This window comes from Magnolia sinica, chromosome 1 (assembly GCF_029962835.1).
Source record: "Magnolia sinica isolate HGM2019 chromosome 1, MsV1, whole genome shotgun sequence".
In the NCBI taxonomy this organism is placed as follows: Eukaryota; Viridiplantae; Streptophyta; class Magnoliopsida; order Magnoliales; family Magnoliaceae; genus Magnolia; species Magnolia sinica.
Window position 1 is genome coordinate 8,431,105 of NC_080573.1, and position 18,807 is coordinate 8,449,911.

Below are 18,807 nucleotides of genomic sequence, written 5' to 3' on the forward strand. Positions count from 1 at the left end.
TCTCTGGCCTAGAACCGCTCCAAGAGTATAATCAAAAGCGTCGCACATAAGCTCAAAAGGAAAGCTCCAGTCGGGTGGCTGCATAATAGGTGCAGTGGTTAACGTGCCCTTAAGCTTGGTGAAAGTTTCTTGGCATTGCTCAGTCCACTCGTACGGAGCATCCTTTTGAAGAAGATTACATAAAGGACGAGAGAGGAGACTAAAGTCCTTTATGAATTGCCTGTAAAATCTTGTGTGTCCTAAGAAGGATCGCACGTCTCTGATGTTCTTGGGTGGAGATAGGTTAGAGATAAGATCGATTTTTGCCTTATCTACCTCGATTCCCTTGGACGAGATGATATGCCCAAGGACAATTCCCTTCTGAACCATGAAATGACACTTCTCCCAATTAAGTACCAAGTTCTTTTCTTCACATCTTTTCAGCACACATTTAAAACTTTCCAAGCACTTGCTGAAAGATGGACCGTAAATAGAGAAATCGTCCATGAAGACCTCTAGATATTGCCCCACCATATTAGAAAAGATACTAAGCATACATCGCTGAAAGGTGGCAGGGGCATTACATAGTCCGAATGGCATCCTTCGGTAGGCAAAGGTGCTGTGGGGACATGTAAATGTGGTCTTTTCCTGGTCTTTAGGGGCTATCTCTATCTGGTTGTAGCCCGAATACCCGTCAAGGAAACTGTAATAGGAATGACCAGCTAACCTTTCCAGGATCTGATCAATGAATGGTAAAGGAAAGTGATCTTTCCTCGTGACAGTATTCAACTTCATGTAGTCAATGCACATTCTCCAACCAGTAGTGACTCTAGTTGGCACGAGTTCATTATTAGCATTGGCTACGATGGTGATTCCGGACTTCTTAGGGACCACTTGAGTTGGACTCACCCATTGACTATCAGATATAGGGTATATGATACCCACGTCCAATAGTTTAATAACCTCGGCCTTAACCACTTCCTTCATGTTTGGATTTAGTCTATGTTGTGGTTGCCGAGCGGTTTGTGCATTATCCTCAAAATATATGTGGTGAGTACAAATCGAGGGATCGATTCCCTTGAGGTCCGCTATCATCCATCCCAGGGCTCCTTTATGCTCAATGAGAGTAGATATGAGCATACTCTCCTGTTCTTTCTCCAGGTGGGCAGAGATCACCACCGGGTATGTCTCATCTTGACCTAAATAGGCATATTTCAAATCAGAGGGCAAAGGTTTTAGATCAAGCTTCGGCGGCTTGAGGTTAGACGGTAGAGACATTACATCGGTTTGTGGCAATTCTTCAAATTGTGGCCTCCACCGGTTAACTTCAAGTACCGGTGCAGTATCAAGCAAGGCACACGTCTCCCTAATCATGTCATCATCAAAATCATGGGAGTGGGCCGGACACGTCTCTAGAGAGTTAGAGGATAAAGTTAGAGGTATCGTATCTTCCACTAAAGAGTCAATCATGTTAATGTCGTGGAAATCGTCATCTTCCTCTAAGTTTCTGCCGTTATTGAAAAAGATGTTTGACTCCAAGTCATATTCCCAAAAGACGTAGTCATGACACCATTCCTGCAATTGATAATTGCATTTGAAGTGGCAAGGAATGGGCAGCCAAGAATGACGGGGATCTGAGTGCTTATGTTATTGATGGGTTCGGTGTCCAGGATGATAAAATCTACAGGGTAGTAAAATCTATCAACTTAGACCAACACATCCTCAATTATCCCACTTGGTACACGAATAGAGCGATCAGCAAGTTGTAGTGTGGTTAGGATGGGTTTTAATTCACCCAAACATAACTGTTTGTATACCGCGTAAGGAATCAGATTGACGCTCGCTCCTAAGTCAAGAAGTGCATGATCAATTCGATGGTCCCCGATTACACATGATATGGTTAGGCTACCGGGATCCTTGAATTTCTGTGGCACGTCTTGCTTTAGGATGGCACTCACTTTCTCGGTCAAGAAGATCTTCTTTTGAATACTCTGCCGTCGTTTGGTCATGCATAAGTCTTTCAGGAATGTGGCATATGAAGGTATATGTTTCACGACATCAAGTAGAGGAATGTTGACTTTCACTTGTTTCAACACCTCTAGGATATCCTGAGAGTTAGAGAGCGGTTTTGGTGAAACCAACCGTTGGGGGAACGGAGCAACTGGCTTCTCTAGAAGTTCCGGTTCTAATTTTTGTGCGGCATCACTAGATCCATCATTTTTGTCCTCTTCTGGTTCTTAAGGCTTTTCGGGCCTAACCGGAAGAGTTTTATCAATGATCTTTCCACTCCTAAGAGTGGTGATGGATTTAGCGTGCCCCATCTGATTTGAAGAGTTGGGATCATTAATCTCGTACTACGGTTTAGGATTGGGGAGAGGTTGTGCAGGAAGCATCCCTTTTTCTATAACTGTCATACGAGAATCTATCTCTTGCATAAAATCTGTAATTCCCCGCATTGCCTGAGCCAGCTCTTGTATGGAATTTTGAACCGGTTCCTCTTGAGGTTTCACTTGGTTTGGATTTTGATTGAAGAAACCTTGAGGGGTAGCCGTTTATCCATTCCTCCAACTAAAGTTTGGATGATTTTTCCAACCAGGATTTTACGTATTGGAGTTAGGTCCAGTAAAAGGTCTTTGATAGTTGTTTACGGCATTGGCTTGTTCATTCAACACTCCTCGAAAGGTGGGTATTGTAGGACAATTTTCAGTTGTGTGAATGTTGCAATCACAGATGCCGCAAACAATTTCATTAACCTTATCCTTCTTTCCTTTCATGGCCTCAACTTTCCTTATGAGCGTAGTCACTTTACACTTGAGATCATCCTCTTCTTTCAGGAGATATAATCCACCTTTCTCCTTTACTTGAGTCGGCCTAGACGTGGTGTTCGACTTTGGGTAATAGTCCCATGATTGTGTTTTTTCAGCAAGACTATCGAGGTAATCCCATACCTCGTCAACATCTTTATTAATGAACTCTCCACTACACATTGTCTCGACTATTTGGCGCATGGAAGATGTCAGTCCATCATAGAAAAAATTTGTAATGCACCACGTTTCAAATCCGTATTGTGGGCATGAACTGACCAAATCTTTAAACCTTTCCCAACATTGAAAGAATGTTTCATCTTCCTTTTGGGCAAAGTTCATGATTGCTTTTCTGAGGGTAATCGTTTTATGATGTGGGAAGAATTTTTTTATGAATTCCCTCTGCATGTCGTTCAATGTGCCAATGGATCTAGGACGCAGTGAATGTAACCACGTCTTAGCTTTCTCTTTTAAGGAAAAAGGAAAGAGTTTCAGCTTGATTGTATCCTCAGATACATTAGGAAAACATAATGTAGCTATAATCTCATCGAACTCTTTCAAATGTAAATATGTACTTTCTGATTCAAGTCCATGGAATTTGGGAAGGAGTTGGATAACTCCTGGTTTGATGTCCATTTGTCCTGTGTTTTCAGGGAAATTCATGCATGAGGGCGTACTCACTCCCGCCGGTTGTAGATAATCTCATAAAGTATGAGGCGGGGGTGCCTGATGCACCTCATTCTCATCTTGGGTATCCTCCACCCTGGGTGGAAGTAGAGGAGGTTGGTCTTCAGCCATAACTTCAATTAACTAAGGGGATTTCGAGTGGTGTCTAGTCCTGCGATGGATAATCAACCCCTCAACCAATCCTCCTTCAGTCAAGAGACGTCGAGTGTTGTCACGGGCCCACTTGGGCATGAAACACTCGCAGCCCTCAATCAAATTCGAACGAAAAGAAAATCTAGAAAGAGAGAGAGAGTTTGGAAGGAAATTACCAACTTGAAGTCCCTAAGTTAAAGACCTGCAAAAGAAAACAAACAAGTCAGTTTCTAAAAGAAGAAAAGCCTAAACTAGAAAGTAAATTACTAAAAGAGAACTGAAAAATAGAAAGTAGAGAGAAAGCTTACTGAATTAGAAATTTCTACCTTAAAACCCTACACAATAAGGAAGTTAGTTTCTAAAAAGGAAAGTACCAGAATTAGAGAGTTTCTAAAAATGAAGGAAAGATGAGTTAGTTTCTAAAATTAGAAAGAATCTCTAAAGAGGGAAATAACTAACCTAGTTTCTATAAACAAAAGAGGAAAGTTTCTAAAAATAAACTAGTTCCTAAAAATAGAAAAATACTAGAAAATAGAAAATTTCTAAAATTAAAAGAAAGCTTAGAATAAGAAAATTTCTAAAACTCAAATAATAATTCTAAAAATAGAAAAAGTAGAGGAATTAGAAAGGGATTACCAATTTAGAAGTTATTTCAGGATCCTACAAAACAGGAAAACAGGTTAGTTTCTAAAAATAAAATAAAAACTTTTAACCTAAAGTTAGTAAAATCCTAATCTTAACCTAATTCTAAAACTAATTAATTTCAGAAAAACGTAGCCGTCAATCCCCGGCAACGGCGCCAAAAACTTGTTCACTCCTCAAGTATAGGGTTGTGATGTAGTAATAAACTCGGTAAGACCGAGGTCGAATCCCAAGGGACTGATACCTGTACGTTATCTGAAACTAAGTAGAACTAGAACTAGACTAAGATGTAATCTAAATCAAATAGAATTTAAGGAATAATTGTGGAATAATTATCTAAAATTTTAAACAATTCAGGGAAGGGAAACTAAGGATTCAGATGATCCACTTGTAGAGATCAGGGAGATCTTATGCCTGCATCAAAAATTATGGAAGTTAAGCTGAACTTACTTGATCTAGTTTTCACAAGATGAAAGGTATATGGATTAGAATGGATTCCATCACCAAACCATGCCCAGGAAACAAAGTTAACAACAGAATTAAACTAATCACCAACCAATCAACATGCTATGAAGGTTAGGAAGGGTACCATCATCCTACCATGCCCAGGAGACGATGGTGAACAACAGGGCTTCCTGACGTCATAACATCAAAAGGGAAAAAGGAAATATTCAAAGCCATTGCAGACCCATTGTAATTACAGTCACAACAGACCATTAAAGACTAAAAACATTCCTTTCATAATCAACTAAAAACAAATTCAGTTCATGCATTTACATTAAAAGCATAAAATAGTCTCCCATCTCGCTACAGGCTTCACCTCTTAGCCCTAGCTAAGAGGTTTAACCACACATGAATGGGCTGAACCTTTAACAAAGAAAATAAAAAAAAATAAAAGAAATATAAAGGAAAAGAAGAAAACCCACGGCTGCCTCTTTCTCTCTCTCACGTTCCAGCAGCCAAGCCTTTTTCGTCCTTCCAACCAAGCCAAAAACTCCCCTTCAATGCTTTCTCCCCCCTCTTTTATAAAAGACCCTCCTGTACAACTCAGTCGAAGTCTCCATCCCGCACCAAGAGAGCTTTCGCAATCTGTTTACGCAACTGAGTTCGTATGCGCAGCAAAAGCGCAAAACGTCTTGCGTTTGGAGTGTATTTGCGGCGTGATATCGACCTACCTGATAATTCTAAAATCTTGGCTAGGGTATTGGCCTCCCTGTGGACACATTGGATGGTCTGGATCACTCAAAATGTTAACGATCGTGACCCACTACCCCCCGCAAATCCCGGACTCGACCGGATGCGGAAATAGGGCCTGCGCACGAGGGGATCGCTGTCGAATTGATGGGGCCCACTTTGATGTTGTTTTTGAGAAATCCATTCCGTCCACCGAGTTTTTCGTGAAAAACCGGTAGATCATAATCGGTTTTGGGCCAGGTTCGTGGTGACTCGCGAAAGTTTTCTTAGCGCCGTCCATCCTGCAACGAAACCTTCATGTACATGCATCATCTGAAAAAAAATCAGAAAACCGATCAGGGTACGGTCAGTTTGACCTCCTGAATTCAATGAACGGAGCGGATCATCGAACTGAGGAGCGAGTGAGACCCACATCGATCACCCATCGAAACAGCGTCGGACGCTGTTTCCTTTTTAAAAACGGACTTCAGGTCAGCCCGTTGTTTGACCGGACTCTCCGTCCGGTGCACTTCTCGTGCACATGTACCCTATGTACATGCAATGTACATATGGGTTCATTGTGATGTTTGAGAGAAATCTGTGCCGTCCATCCACTTTTTCGCCTTATTTAAGGCGTTGAGTCCAAAATTGCAGCGTATCCAGAAACTAGGTGGGCCCCAAATTGGAGATTAATGGCCTGATCTGTCCGTTGGCCCATTTCTCGAGATCTCCAATGGTTGAAATTTAATATGTACGGTTAATTTATGGCTCTCAGGCCATGTATGAAGTTTTGAGCCGAACGGATGGTGGGAACCCCATAATCTTGCATTCTGGATGATTTTTGAGCCACTTGAGCTTCAATTTCTCGATTTTCACGGATCCCTGGCGTGTAATTCCATCGATCTTGGTCCCATGGAGTCCGTCCCTTGCCTTGGTGGATTCTGAGCATTAAATCCATGCTTTTAGTACCCTTTTCAGTCCACGCTTATAAATCTACCTTGTAACACAAACATGATTAAAATAGGGCGTCAAACAGTATCATGTTCGTAAATCCAGGTAACAACTGGGTCTGATATGCAATATTTGACCCTCAACAATATTTGATGCAACCAAATGCACTCTAAACCTCAAACTGATAAAAAAGAAATTTCAGATGAAAGAAAATGAAATTTGTGGCCCTCCCCTATAGTACCCCCTTTAAAATAAGAATTCAGAATTACAGACAGAATCATATATAAAAACAGGAAATTCAAAACATAGAACCCATACCATGAAGGACCTGAGCTCATTCTTCATGTCAGCAATGCCATTCAGAATCTCAATCTTTTGGACATGACCAAGTTTGTTGAGAAAATTTAACTCCACTCCTTCCTGTTGCTCCAATTTCTCCTTCCTCTTTTCCTTTGCCACCTTTTCATATTCCTCAATTGAGTCCTCATCAATTAGACAACCTATCAGCACCTGGTTGTCAAGTGGATTTCACTTGAACATCATGGTAGGGCCCACCTGAGGAATGTAAATTATATATTAATTTATTAGATTTATTATTATTATTAATTTATCAGAATTTTATGAGCCCTACCATAACGTATGAGTTATATTCACACTGGTTGTCAGCCGGCTATTCTTAAATCTATAATTGAATGGCCATTTCTCTTGTATGCCCAATATCTTCAGATAGTTTTGGCATAAGTTCAACACCGGCTGCCAACCTAATGCAACCCTCTTTTATCCAGGTTGGGCCCAGCAATGAGAGCACAGGAAGTGGGACAGAATCTGCGTAGAGGAGTTGAGATAAAAAATTTAGCCACATACAAAAAATATAGGACCTAGTAGATACCATAAGCTACAAGGTATCCTCCATTGATAACACGCACGCACGCACGCATACACGCACACACACACACACACCAACCAACTATTAACAACATTTATAAAAAATAAAAGATATCCAACCAACTCTTTATAATAATTTGCAACTTAAATCTAATTGATCAGGACATGGGAAATATTGACACTAAGATTGCATGAAAAGAGGACACATTGGTGGAATCAAGTGTGAGACTTCAAATCTGAATACATCTGATTTAGTGCATGTCAGACAACAAAAATCAAAATACAACTTCTGATATTGGAAGGTTGAATCTATTCAATCTCCTATGGGAGGACAAATTCTCTTGTGACCCAAACATCAATGCCAAAGGACTTTTGGAATTATAATATTGAGAAAGAAAAGGGAGAGACATATATGAACAACAGCAAAAAAAAATTTATGGCCAAGTGGTAAAAAAAATGCAAGCAACTAAATTTTTAATAACAGACCAGTATTACAATATTCCCATGACATGGTGATTGCTAGAAAATCTTTACTTGTCTAATTCAGATGCTTTCTTCATTGCAAGTTAAGCGAGTTTAGGAAATTATATATCTAAGTAAGAGCATAGGCCTTAAGATTGGGCTTCTTTGCTTTTAAGGAGACTTCATGAACTTTTATAAGGCTATAAAGCCATTCTCTCTATGTCATACCAATCAGGCTTTTATCTCTACATCACACCAATCAAGCTTTAAGACCAGGCTTCAGGGTTCTCTCTACATCACATTAATCAGGTGTTAGGCCCAGGCTTCTTTTGCTTTAAGACAATCTGTAAGACCCGTGTCCTAATCCTTACTGTTCCGTTGGCTTCCGCGGTCCTTCCGGTCAAATTCCGTCAACCTTCGTACCATATCCGGTGTTTGCACACGATCCTAGGCCAGGTTCCGCGCACCGACGACGGCTTGATCCGAAAGTTGTATCATAGCGACCGCTCCGTCGCTGCGATTCCAACGCCGCGTCTTGTGCGTGAAACCGACGCTTAGATCATAAGTTGGGGACTATGCATTATAATGACCGTGGACCGCGTATTGCGGGGCCCACCTATTCCATGTGGCACTAATCTCTAGGAAATTATGAGAATGATGACATCACCCTACCCTAGCTATAGTCACCCTACCCTAGCTATAGCCACCCTACCCTAGCTATAGCCACCCTACCTACCCCTATCCCTCTTACAAGCATTTAATGCTAGCCACCCTCTCTTACAACTCATCATTTCCTACCTAAGCTATCTCTCCCTCTCTCTTATCTCTCCCTCTCTCCTTTATTCCTTCATATTTCTTTCAAAAAAAAAAAAAATCCTTACGTATGAGACCCTCTCCCATTTCTCCCAAACTACTTGTGTGGCCCACCATTCCCAACCCCTTAATCTCTCATCTCAACCATCCATTTCTCATCTTCCACCATCAAAGAGGAGCTCAAGGAACCAAGGAAGCCTAGGGAGCAAGAAGATCAAGTGGTGGGTGTCTTAATAGGGTAGATTTTCATTTTTTTAAGATGGACCAAGTGAGGCCAACCGATTAATGGTTTGGATCTCACTTTGGACCCTAAGATGTGGCCGAAGGCCCACTTGGATCATCATGATCATTCCATGATGGGGCCATTCTCCATGGACCCCATCATGATGTTTATTTCCTTCCATGTTTAGGGTCATCTAGACCATTTATTTTAGTGGAGAAGGGATCTCCACCGTTGGATTTCAATTCCATGGACCCACTTGTAATGGGACCCACTTAATGTATGATTTAGTACAAGGGAGGGCCCATAGTGCCGGGGTCCCTCCATCACACGGTCTCACTCTCTATCTCTCTCCCTTTTTATTTTAATTTTATTTCATTTATTTTATTTTGTTGTAAGATGATGAGGTTGTGTGGCCCACTTGAATGGACCCCACCATAGGGTATGTATTCCATCCAAATCACCTACAAGTGGGGCCCACTTTGTGTGTAATATCCACACCATTTTCCATGAGGTGGCCCACCTAAGCAGGGCCCACCCCTAATTTATTTTCAATGGTCCAGCGTCCAGGAACGCTGGACGTTTTGGAAAAAAAAAAAAAACATAAATATTAGCTTGCCAGGGGGTTGTCCCCTCATGTAGGCCCCACCTTGATGTATGTATTAAATCCACACCATCCATTCCCTTCCCAAGCTCTTTTTAGCCGTTGACCTGAAAGATGGGATCAATCAAAATTTCAGGCGGGCCATACCGTAGCAAATGGTGGTTTTAAACATTGAAAACTTCCTTGAGTTGTTGTACATTGAAATATGTCCAATATTGGACTTGTTCTGCTCGTGGTGACCCATGTAACAACCCTTAATGGTGTGTATTCCCTGGATATGGACCCCACCTGCAAAATCTGCAGATTTTCTCAAAATAAAAAAAATAAAAAATGAAAGCAGCTATTGCTGCTGTTGTCAGCGTTGCAGCAGGCACGCCAGCGCACGCCAGCGTCCGGGCGGACGCCGTTCGAGCAGCCACCCACGGCCCTGGCCGTGGGCCCCACCCTAACGTTTATGTGCCATCAAACCCGTTCATCGGGTGGGCCACTATCTGACGTGGGCCCACCCCAAAAATCAACCTGATCCAATACTCAGGTGGCCCACACCGTGTGAAATAGTGGGATTGAACATTTACCTTTGAAACCCTTCCTGGGCCCACAGAAGTTTGGGATCAGGGTGAGAATTGTTCTCACCCTTCAACTGGGCCCATGTGACCTTATCAATGGTTCGGATGGCATCTAAACCTTATGGTGGGCCCCACATGGAGCCCACATTGATGTAAGTGTTTCATTCCCACCGTCCGCCTGGACGGTGGACGTGGAGCCACTGGGATGAGTGCTTGGGCCCACTGTGATGAGTGTGTGGGCCCACTGTGATGTGTGTATATATATATATATTATATACTATACATATATTATATACTATATTTTGTGCATATATTTGTTACCAATATTGAGGCCCGTGATTGAGGCCCACCTCAGTACTTATGGCCCATGGTTGAGGCCCACTTTGATGTATGTGCAAGGCCCAAGGGTCGAGGCCCATTTGATGTATTATGGGCCCAAGGCCCATTTGAGGTATTAAGGGCCCATGGTTTAAGGCCCATTAAGACATGTTGGGGCCTATGGGTTGAGGCCCATTTGATGTGCATTTAGGGCCCATTGGTGTGGCCCATGTGATACACATAAGGCCCATAAGATTAGGCCTATTTGATATGTTCTGAAGCCCCCGGGTTATAGCCCATTGCAATGTACATAAGGCCCATTGGTGTGGCCCCACTTAATGAATATAAGGCCCTTGTGACTTGGCTAATTTGATGTATTTAAGGGCCCAATGGATGTACCTAAGGTCCATTGCAATGTGTAATCCCAAAATAATTTATGTGATGATGTTTACGTCAGGGCTATGCCTTGGGAGCAATGGTGGTTTGATGTCCACATTGCAAGTATAGTGTGGTTAAATGCCGCATTATGACTTTCCCTAGGGCCCATTGTTAGGCTCGTGCATGTTATGTGTAGGCCGTCTAGGCCCACCTTTGTTATGCACGTCATCCACCCCATATAACATATTTAAATTCCATGATTCATGATCATATGCATCATATGTATGCTTGATATGAGAGATGACTGATCATGCATATGTCTTTGGGCGATTGTTGGGACTCCCGTCATAAGGGGTGTTGCCCTACATGAGCGCACGATACGCGCAGATTGCTGCATGACCGGATAGTGTGATTCATGCATTCGCATTGTGTGATATGGTTCGTATGCCCTAGCGACATCGGTAGTAGCCTCCACAGACGTATCGTGGTTGGCGGGATTGGGATACCGAAATCTGTTCTACATGGGGTGCGATAGATATCCTCAGGTGAAAGTCCCTAAACCCTTATGGTACCAGAGGTTGCTCCAACGCCTGCACCGAGTGGATGCATGAGCGCCGAGTGCCGATTACCGGATGGTTGCGCTTTCCACCGTGTCGTGGTCGGTTGGAAGGGGGTGCGGCCTTACCCGCCCGAGAGTAGGGGCAATGCTAGGCTGAGTCTGACCAGCTCGAGGAATGGGTCCGCTATTGACGAGCCGAGCCCGATATTGGCAGGCGGATAGTGAGGTCTTCTCCACTCACCTTATTGCGCGCGATGGGGCGGCAATCTGGCTTGGAGTGTACTAGACCCCGGTGATATTCCCGATTTGAGCCGTATTGACATGTGGACTTAGATGAGGATTTGTATGCTTGACTTGCATTTCGCATTGCATGGCCTTGGTATGGCCGACATCATTCTTTGCACCGCATGGCCTCGTACGGCTAATGGTATTCTTGGCATTCATCGGCATGTTCCGCATTACTCTGATCTGCATAACTGCATTATCACCCTGAGCATAAACTTTCACCACCCTCTAAGCTTTATAAGCTTATGCACGACCGTTGCGTGCGGTGACGTTGGATCGCAGCAGTGCCGAGGCTTGGACGCGTGGCTGATCTTCTTTTGGAGTTTTAGTCTATATTCATTGTATTTCCCTTATGCTCATTGTACCTGTAAAGTTTTGATTATAGTGGAAATGTGATGGAGTTTTTGGTTGTGTTTGTGGGTTATGCCTTTGGTTATGCTTATTACGAATCAAACTGATGTTGAAAATCCTCCTTGTAGCATCCCAGGATCGGAACCTGGCGAATGGGCGCTGTGAGCCGAGAATGGGATTCTACGGAGGCTGTCGTCACATTAATCAGGTGTTAGGCCCAGGCTTCTTTTGCTTTAAGACAGTCTGAAAACTCTACTGTTGAGAGCAGTAACAACAGCCTTGTCTTGTACATCCATTGGTGTCACAACAGTGAAATAGGAAAAGGCACGCACGTTTTATAGATTTTGCATAATAACATCATTGGATGAAATACCATAACTCAAAATAGTGAGTCTACTAAGTCAAATCCTAGTTAGGCTTAAGTCTACTGTTACACATATATTCTAATTGTCTTCAAGCCCCATATGATCTAAGAAACAGTAACAACAAATACACAATCTGGAATCTTGAGCTACTTCAACTGACCACACAATCTGTTTTCTTCTTCTCTATTGTTTCTACAACAGGATTTCCCTCCTCTAATTTCAGTTTGAATCTCTCTCTGTGTGTGTGTGTGTGTGTGTGTGTGTGTGTTATAAACACTCTTAAAACTGAGAAAGAGAAAGAAGAAGAAGCACAAATCTGTTGCCATTCACTCGACCGTTCCATCCAAGCAATAGAAGCTGATGGCAAGAAATCCCTCCCAAAGTCATTCCTTTGCTTGTAAAGAACTGTCATCCCGTCCACTTCAGCAGCATTCCATTCCATAATCCTCTCCATGAAACAAGCCTCAAGGACCGGATCTAACCCTTGCGAAACCCTAATTCTCCCAATCCTCAAAAAATCCATGCAATACTCCCCTAAATCGCCGCCTTCTTCCACATTCCTACCAAACGTGGCCCTGCTCTTCAATCCGTGCCCACGGATCTCTGTTTCCTTCACATCCTCCTCATCATCCGCCTTCCTTGACATGAACCGGATCATCTCATCCCGCTCCTCAGCGTTCTGCCGCAACTTCTCGACATGAACTGGATCATCTCATCCCGCTCCTCAACGTTCTGCCGTAGCTTCTCGACACAGATCCGCAATTCGGCCTCCGATTTCTCCATATCCTCGATTCGGAGCGTTGGATCACCGATTTTAACGATACTTACCTCGATCGAGAGAGATGTTCCGGACGGAAGGTAAAGATATTAGGAAGAGAGACGATTCGGTGGGGATGAATTGAGGTCGAGTGAGAAAAGCTAGCAGAGATGGAGTTTCACAAAGTGAGAGAGAGAGTTGTGGAATTCGATCGAAGCTGAGAAATGAAATTGGGGATTTCAGATATATAGGATGGGGTAGCTGCAGATTAGCTACTAACAGGTCGAGTAGCGACGTCACCAACTTTTGCGGGCCCCACCGTGATGCACGTATTATATCCACACCGTCCATCCATTTGAAGAGATCATTTTAGAGCATGATCCAAAGAATGAGTCAAATCCAAACCTCTAGTGGACCCCACCACAGAAAACAGTTTTCTCAAAAAGGAAAAAAAATCAAGATTCTTAATTTTCTTTTTTAATTCTAAATTTTTTCAAGATTATAAATTTGTTGAAATTTATCAAAAAAATTTAAAATTCTCAGTTTTTTCAAAATTATCAAAAAAAAAAAAAAAATCAATTCTTAATAGTTTTAGAAATTCTTAATTTTTTTCAGAATTTTCAATTATTTGAAATTTCTCAATTTTTTAAAATTTTCCAATTTTTTTCAAGATTCTCAAATTCAAAATTCTTTTTTTTTTCAAAAATTTAAAAAATTTTAAAAATTCTTAATTTTTAAAAAATTCTCAATTTTTTAAAAAAAAATCATACTTTTTCATAATTATCATTTTTTTATTCTTAATTTTTCAAAAAAAAAATTCTTAATTTTTTAAAAGTTCTCAATTTTTTAAAAAATTCTTAGTTCGTAGAAATTTCAAAATTCAAATCTCTTCAAAACTCTCAAATTTTTTTTTTTTTTCAAAATTCTCAAATTTTTCACAATTGTCTCAATTTTTTTTCAAAATTCTCAAATTTTTCATAATTGTCAAAAAATTTAAAATTTATTAATTCTTTCAAGATTCTCAATTTTTTTCAATATTATTAAATGTAGACTTTTAGCCTTAGTTCATATGCAACCGAGGCTAAAAAGTAGACTTTTGGCCTCGGTTCCTAGGCAATTGAGACTAAAAAGTGGACTTTTTACCTCGTTCTTATGCAATTGACGCTAAAAAGTAGACTTTTGGCATGACTCAAATTGAGAAATCCACTGGCTTGGATTTCACGGTCGGTGAGCATTCGTGATTTCATGAAGCTACACGTGAAAAGTGCAAGCCATTTTATAAACATATGAGATCTCTCACACGTATCATGTTAGCATGTGTGGTGCGTTTGTATTCATGGACACTTGATTGTTGAAGTAGGACCATTGGATATTTTTCATTTTAACCATCCAATAAATGTCCACCGATCTAGTCAAATCATCAAATATCACCATACACCAATTAATTCAAATTACAGGCATGCCATTTATACAATTTCTAAGTACCTGCGTATCATCCATCACATTCTGCCAGAGTATCAAAGGTAGACATTTTGCCTCGGTTCCTATGTAACTGAGGCTAAAAGGTAGACTTTTCACCTCGGTTCCTATGCAACTAAGGCTAAAAAATAGACTTTTAGACTTTTTGCCTCGATCCCTATGCAACCGAGGCTAAAAGGTAGATTTTTCACCTCGGTTCCTATGCAACCGAGGCTAAAAAATAGACTTTTTGCCTCGATTCCTATGCAACTGAGGCTACAAGGTAGATTTTTCGCCTCGGTTCCTATGCAACTGAGGCTAAAAGGTAGACTTTTCGCCTCGGTTCCTAAGCAATTGAGGCTAAAAAATATATTTTTTACCTCGGTTCCTATGCAACTGAGGCTAAAAAATAGACTTTTCGCCTCGGTTCCTATGTAACTGAGGCTAAAAGGTAGATTTTTCGCCTCGGCTCCTATACGACTGAGGCTAAAAGGTAGACTTTTCGCCTCGGTTCCTATGCAACTGAGGCTAAAAGGTACACTTTTCGCCTCGGTTCTTATACAACTGAGGCGAAAGATGAACTTTTAGCCTCAATTCCTCAGCAACTGAGGCTAAAAGACACATTTAGCATCCATATTTTCAACTGAGGCTAAAAAATTGTGGCTAAAGGCCTATTTTCTTGTAATACGTGGAAATCCACTGTTTCCTATGGTATGATCCACTTGAGCTTTGGATTTGCTTCAATTTTGGTCTCAGTAATCGATTAAATGAGCTGGAAAAACGGATGGACGGCTTGGAAAAACCGTATACATTCAGGGGGGCCCAAATGAGTTTACTGAGTACGATGCGAGCGCACGCGATCCGATTTCATTATCAATGGCTAATAAATATTTCAGTGGACCCGTGATGTTTTTAATGGTAGGAAATTAGTTAAGATGGTTTCTTGTGGTGTGGCCCACTTAATATTTTTATCAGCTTCATTTTTTGTATCATACCTTAAAATGAGCTTTCAATACGGATGGACGGTGTGGATGTAAGGAAAGTACATCACTGTGGGCCCCGCAGTTAGGGATCCGAAACCGCCCCTGGCTAAATGGCGCCCGTTCCCCACTAAAGCAAAAGGAAAAAAAACGAAGGAGAGGAAAAAAAAAAAGGACAAAAAACAGAAAAGAAAAAAGAAAAACAAAGAAGGGTCAGGGCTTACCTTGCCAGAGCAGAGAGAGGGTAGGAGATTCTGAGAGAGAGAGAGAGAGAGAGAGAGGGGAAAGGAGACGCTGAGAGAGGGGAAAGGAGACGCTGAGAGAGAGGGAAGGAGACGCTGAGAGAGGGAGAAGGAGACGTCGGGTCAGAGCAGGTAGGTGCACTTTCAATGCAGCTGCGTTTCCACCTCCATCTCCAAAATTCGAAATTTCCTGTAACAAAGTAACCTATGACTTGAAAAACTCTTAATTCCTCTGTTACATTTATTGCAATCTTACCTGATAGAAAGTTACAGGTTGAGACTTTGTTACCCGTAACATTTCTCCCCCAAACACAAACTGTAAGAAAGTCACCTGTAACTTTCTTACATTTGGGCCTGTTTGGATGCCTGTAAGTTGGGTAAGTGGGAAGTTACTTACAGGGAAGTCACTTACAGGTGGTGTTTGGGGGAGAAAAATCACCTGTAAGTAACTTACAACCTGTTAGTCACTTACAGGCAAATCTACCAAAAAACTGCAGGGGGATGGGGGTGGGAAGTCACTTCCCTGTAAGTCACTTACAGGCTCAACGGTCAGATTTTTAAAAAGAGGGGAAGAGGGAGAAACGCACCAACCCACCAAATCTCTCTCCGTCTCTGCAATCTCTCGCTGCAGTTACTGCCTTCCGTCTCTTCTCCTCCTAAAACGGTAGGGTTTCATCTACCCTTTTTTTCTCCTTTGAAAACGGGAGTGGTTTGACGTTACTCTATAAGGCACACTGGCATCCAAACAGTCACTTATACGCACCTGCGTATTTTTTCACACGTGTCATGGGCCTCTAATCCGAATGGACCATGTGATGCAGCATCCCATGAAACCGTCAGGGACTGTGGCCTGTGGTTGGTGATCCTGTAGATCGTTTATCTGGTTGGTCTCACTGTGGCCTGTGGTTGGTGATCCTGTGATGTACTCGCAGTGTTGGTGAATCTCTTAGATTGCACAGTTAGAATGCAAGTAATTTAACGATCTACATCAGTGTTTGTGAATCTCTTAGATCCTGAGCATCAAACTCCTCATTAGAGAATGAGAAAAACTTTGATGATAGAGTGGGATTGATGATGCGCTGGCCCTTGGAAATTACATCAGATCGCACAGTTGGAATGCAAGTAATTTAATTACTAGATTTTCTATTAATGTTTTTAAGTTTATTCTCAATGCTTAAATTGAGTTATTACTCCATATTATAGATTTTTTGAATTCGTGGGCCCACTTTTATAGCCCACTTGATGATTGTTTTAGCTTAATAATTATCTCAAATATTCATCTTGATAGGCTTAACAAAATAACATATTTGATCCCATGTTTTTTTATATGATTATAACATTTTAGAACAATTCCCCAATCTAAGATATGCTCGATGTGAATATACAGCTTTCTACCTGTAAGTAACTTACAGGTTATCCAAACAGAAAAAGTAACTTACCTGTAAGTGACTTACAACTTACATCCAAACAGGTTACCTGTAAGTAATTTTCACCTGTAAGTCACTCACAACTTAAAAGAACTTACAGGCATCCAAACAGGCTTACAGAAGTTACAGGCATCCAAACGGCCCCTAATATAATTGTGATTCTGAGGAGGTACTGATAATTTCGGTATTTCCATTTTATCGAAATAATATTACAATGTTCTTTAGGTGTTTGTTCCATGCACTAAGAGGAATATGTTCAGTGGGGGGCCGTGGTTCAGTGCTTTGGATGGACCACGCCCCAAAAGTCTTCCATATTCCATATTGGAAGATTGTAACCACCGGTTTCAGAGGGACCTTTTTCAGTTGAATGTGGACCTTTGCAGCATTTTATCTTCTTAATTGACTATTTTTAGTCTACAAATCGAAAGTATGGTTTTGTCCTGTCTAGGGGATTTTTTGGGGCTTTGTCCATTGTTAGCTGAACAGACCAATGGTCTGGATCAAGTGTAACATGGGCCCTGCTTGTACAGACTGAAAAACAATTATGATATGCTTAACCATGGTCGAGGATCATATAATTCTGCATGCACTTGTATATGCTGATTTATAGCGTATAGTTTTGCTCCGTAGATGGCGGTGGTTCAATAGATGGTTGTGGATTATCTGTTGCTGATCCTTTTGTTTGTAAAACTTCGGTGACATTAAGTGACTCCATATCTATTCAGGTAGTATTTTTTCAGCACATATTGACAGTTAGGATGGGGATGAATTGGGTTCAGATCGTGTTTGGGTCATCCCAAGCATGACCTGTTTACTAAATAGGCCAAGAATTCTGGTCTGAATCCAACCCACAACCCATTACCCTGGGGCCCAACCTGAACCACCTAAAGTTCATTGGGCCCAAACCTGACCCAAACCATTTAATTGTAATCAGGTCGGGCTCGACTGACCCAGCACGAGAACAGTCAGATTTAAGGATGGAATATGGGGCTGAAGGTATGCCTAACCCTGCACAAGTAATGGTACATACAAACATGCATACATATTGCTTCAATGTACGTATCTATACTCATCGTCTGTCAATTTGTTTCGGGTTTTGGGCCAGATCCAACTTTAAGAGGATATATGGGCAGGATGGGTTGGGAAGGGTTCAAGTTGGGCCGGACCCCTATACTTAAATGGCCCTGTTTTCTAACCATTGCCTGACCCACTACCCATTAACTTGGCACAAACCCACCTCAAAACTAGGCCGGACAAGTTGACCTGCAGGCTGATGTGACCCATTGCCACCCCTCTCAACAGTACACTGCATAGTGCATCAAGCCAGATCATGCAAACCAGGGTCCTAATGGGGAAGGGGATGGGGATGGCCCAAAAATACATTGATCAGATGATCATAACCATTCAAATTTGCCTGTTGGAGACCTTAGATGCTTTCCTCTTTTCAGCTACCATTCCTTGGCCAATGGTCGGATGGTTAGGATCTATGATACTTGAATCCTTCAAAAACTGGAGTGCCTGTATCAGATATGCACCAATAAGGTCAAGGATAAGGGATCTCCCTCCCTTATGACTTTTAACTCTGGCTCTCTTATTGTCTAACTCTAGATGTACTATTTATTTAGAATTCTCCTGAATACCACCGATCGGGTAATACCTAGATTACAACATTATTAGGCGAATTTTTTAGGGGCATTATTAGGGAAACTTTTTAACATGATTTTACTTGTGACTTGTAACGAGTACTTCAGCACATGTATCTAAGAATT

General features: G+C 41.6%; 2 protein-coding genes and 1 non-coding gene across 6 annotated transcripts in view; all 3 read left to right on the top strand.

Moving 5' to 3' along the window:
- The window catches only part of LOC131238747 (transcription factor GTE6-like), a 55,014-nt gene that overhangs the window by 24,515 nt on the left and 11,692 nt on the right, over positions 1-18,807 (top strand). For 3 of the 4 annotated variants that reach the window (XM_058236358.1, XM_058236374.1, XM_058236371.1), the window contains exon 1: positions 15,624-15,743. The exons of the other annotated variant lie outside the window; for it this stretch is intronic. The gene's annotated coding sequence lies outside the window, so the exon portion shown is untranslated. Of the gene's footprint in view, positions 1-15,623; positions 15,744-18,807 lie in introns of those variants that run through there. 4 annotated transcript variants of the gene reach the window in all.
- LOC131238716 (transcription factor GTE1-like) overlaps positions 1-18,807 on the top strand; it is an 81,590-nt gene that overhangs the window by 24,476 nt on the left and 38,307 nt on the right. The window lies entirely within an intron of this gene.
- LOC131222079 (small nucleolar RNA R71) lies at positions 3,037-3,143 on the top strand. The gene has a single exon (XR_009159791.1). It is a non-coding gene; the product is annotated as a small nucleolar RNA R71 (small nucleolar RNA).